Here is a 3,569-nt window from a genome sequence, read left to right on the forward strand (position 1 = left end):
GGTGCGGGCGCTTGCCTCGACCACCATCGGCACACGCTGGGCCCTGGTGCGGCAGGTTGCCTCGAGCACCATCGGCACACGCTGGGCCCTGGTGCGGCAGGTTGCCTCGAGCACCATCGGCACACGCTGGGCCCTGGTGCGGGCGCTTGCCTCGAGCACCATCGGCACACGCTCGGCCCTGGTGCGGTCGGTTGCCTCGAGCACCATCGGCACACGCTGGGCCCTGGTGCGGCAGGTTGCCTCGACCACCATCGGCACACGCTGGGCCCTGGTGCGGGCGCTTGCCTCGACCACCATCGGCACACGCTCGGCCCTGGTGCGGTCGGTTGCCTCGAGCACCATCGGCACACGCTGGGCCCTGGTGCGGCAGGTTGCCTCGAGCACCATCGGCACACGCTGGGCCCTGGTGCGGGCGCTTGCCTCGACCACCATCGGCACACGCTGGGCCCTGGTGCGGGCGCTTGCCTCGACCACCATCGGCACACGCTGGGCCCTGGTGCGGCAGGTTGCCTCGACCACCATCGGCACACGCTGGGCCCTGGTGCGGGCGGTTGCCTCGACCACCATCGGCACACGCTGGGCCCTGGTGCGGGCGCTTGCCTCGACCACCATCGGCACACGCTGGGCCCTGGTGCGGGCGCTTGCCTCGACCACCATCGGCACACGCTGGGCCCTGGTGCGGCAGGTTGCCTCGAGCACCATCGGCACACGCTGGGCCCTGGTGCGGCAGGTTGCCTCGAGCACCATCGGCACACGCTGGGCCCTGGTGCGGGCGCTTGCCTCGAGCACCATCGGCACACGCTCGGCCCTGGTGCGGTCGGTTGCCTCGAGCACCATCGGCACACGCTGGGCCCTGGTGCGGCAGGTTGCCTCGACCACCATCGGCACACGCTGGGCCCTGGTGCGGGCGCTTGCCTCGACCACCATCGGCACACACTCGGCCCTGGTGCGGTCGGTTGCCTCGAGCACCATCGGCACACGCTGGGCCCTGGTGCGGCAGGTTGCCTCGAGCACCATCGGCACACGCTGGGCCCTGGTGCGGGCGCTTGCCTCGACCACCATCGGCACACGCTGGGCCCTGGTGCGGGCGCTTGCCTCGACCACCATCGGCACACGCTGGGCCCTGGTGCGGCAGGTTGCCTCGAGCACCATCGGCAGACGCTGGGCCCTGGTGCGGCAGGTTGCCTCGAGCACCATCGACACACGCTGGGCCCTGGTGCGGTCGGTTGCCTCGAGCACCATCGGCACACGCTGGGCGCTGGTGCGGGAACTTGCCTCGACCACCATCGGCACACGCTGGGCCCTGGTGCGGCAGGTTACCTCGATCACCATCGGCACACGCTGGGCCCTGGTGCGACAGGTTGCCTCGAGCACCATCGGCACACTATCGGCCCTGGTGCGGGCGGTTGCCTCGACCACCATCGGCACACGCTGGGCCCTGGTGCGGGCGCTTACCTCGAGCACCATCGGCACACGCTGGGCCCTGGTGCGGGCGGTTGCCTCGAGCACCATCGGCACACGCTGGGCCCTGGTGGGTTTAGGCACATCTTCAAATTTCTGCCGTGCCAATGCCATTTTTATGGCTTGTAAATTCATACAATGGTCCCCTAAGCCTTCACGTGAAGTTTCGTTGGAAGATGACTCGTTTTCTATTTTTCACGATTTTCAAAACTTTTTGCGGTTCGGGAATTTTTAAAATTTTTTTATAAGGATTTTTGGCCCCAAATTTTGTAGGCATGATCCTTCTATTTTTGTTGGCATGCACAAAAAAATTCAGCTAAAAACTCGAAGTAGAGAAGATTTTGTGACCGTTTGAAAAAAGTGTCCCCATTTCAGACACTTTAACGGCTACTGGTAGCAAACCTGTAAAATCTCAAATGCTCTTTAAGGGGGTGTGAATTCTCAGAGGTTTGATGAGGGATAGGGGGCCAACACAAGGCCAAGTACCAGCACCCATCGCACATCATGTGCGCACACCCCCCCGGCCCCCCTCCCAATCGCCGGAACCCCAATGCCGCCGGTCAGGTTCTCCGGCGGTACTCCGGCGATGCTCCGGCGATGCTCCGGCGATGCTGTCCCGAGTGAAAAAAATGCGGCACCAGCACATGCTGGAGCCAAGCATGGGCACCGTGGCTCAAAATCGAACTTCGACCAAGGCCTCGACCATCAATGGCACATGATGACGCATGGTGATGGCACATGCATCGACCATCATCGGCATAGGCTGCCCTTCGGTACGGGCACTTGCCTCGACCGCCATCGGCACAAGCTGGGCCCTGGTGTGGGTTGTTGCCTCGATCACAATCGGCACATGCTGAGCCTTGGTGCGGGCGGTTGCCTCGAGCACCATCGGGAGACCCTGGGCCCTGGTGCGGCCGGTTGCCCCGATAACCATCGGCACACGCTGGGCCCTGGGGCGGGCGCTTGCCCCCAGCACCATCGGCACACGCTAGGCCCTGGTGCGGGCGCTTGCCCCCAGCACCATCGGCACACGCTGGGCCCTGGTACGGGCGGTTGCCCCGAACACCATCGACACAAGCCGGCCCTTGGTGCGGGCTCCTGGCTCGACCACCATCGGCACACGCTGGGCCCTGGTGCGGGCGGTTGCCTCGAACACCATCGGCACACGCCGGCCCTTGGTGCGGCCGGTTGCCTCGACCACCATCGGCACACGCTCGGCCTTGGTGAGGGCGCTTGCCTCGACCACCATCGGCACACGCTGCGCCCTGGTGCGGGCGCTTGCCTCGACCACCATCGGCACACGCTCGGCCTTGGTGCGGGCGCTTGCCTCGACCACCATCGGCACACGCTGGGCCCTGGTGCGGGCGGTTGCCTCGACCACCATCGGCACACGCTCGGCCTTGGTGAGGGCGCTTGCCTCGACCACCATCGGCACACGCTGGGCCCTGGTGCGGGCGGTTGCCTCGACCACCATCGGCACACGCTGGGCCCTGGTGCGGGCGGTTGCCTCGACCACCATCGGCACACGCTGGGCCCTGGTGCTGGCGGTTGCCTCGACCACCATCGGCACACGCTGGGCCCTGGTGCGGGCGGTTGCCTCGAACACCATCGGCACAAGCCGGCCCTTGGTGCGGGCGGTTGCCTCGAGCACCATCGGCACACGCTGGGCCCTGGTGCGGGCGGTTGCCTCGACCACCATCGGCACACGCTGGGCCCTGGTGCGGACGGTTGCCTCGAGCACCATGGGCACACGCTGGCCCTTGGTGCGGGCTCTTGCCTCGACCACCATCAGCAGAAGATTGCCCCTACGTCGAACACCATCGATACATGCCGGGCCTTGGTGTGGGCACATGCCTCGAGCTGGTGCGGGCGGTTGCCTCGACCACCATCGGCTCACGTTGGCCCTTGTTGCGGGCACATGCCTCGACCACCATCGGCACCTGCGCACCCTCGGTGTGGGATTTGCTTGTTTGGAAAAAGTGTCCCCGTTTCAGACATTTTAACGTCTACTGGTAGCATATCTGTAAAATCTCTAATGCTCTTTAGGGGGTGGTGGTCCGGCACCCCCTCTCCCCCCCCCACGGGGGGAGTAGGTGTGCGCGATGGGC

General features: G+C 65.7%; 1 long non-coding RNA gene across 1 annotated transcript in view; it reads left to right on the forward strand.

Moving 5' to 3' along the window:
* Nucleotides 1–3,508: 3,508 nt before the first annotated feature.
* LOC149504361 (uncharacterized) overlaps nucleotides 3,509–3,569 on the forward strand; it is a 13,438-nt gene continuing 13,377 nt past the window's right edge. The window contains exon 1 of the long non-coding RNA XR_016338903.1: nucleotides 3,509–3,554. This is a non-coding gene — a long non-coding RNA (uncharacterized LOC149504361). The remainder of the gene's footprint in view (nucleotides 3,555–3,569) is intronic.

This window comes from Durio zibethinus, unplaced genomic scaffold (genome assembly GCF_047325235.1).
Source record: "Durio zibethinus cultivar Kanyao isolate XHJ-2024 unplaced genomic scaffold, ASM4732523v1 HiC_scaffold_3, whole genome shotgun sequence".
NCBI classification, from domain to species: Eukaryota; Viridiplantae; Streptophyta; class Magnoliopsida; order Malvales; family Malvaceae; genus Durio; species Durio zibethinus.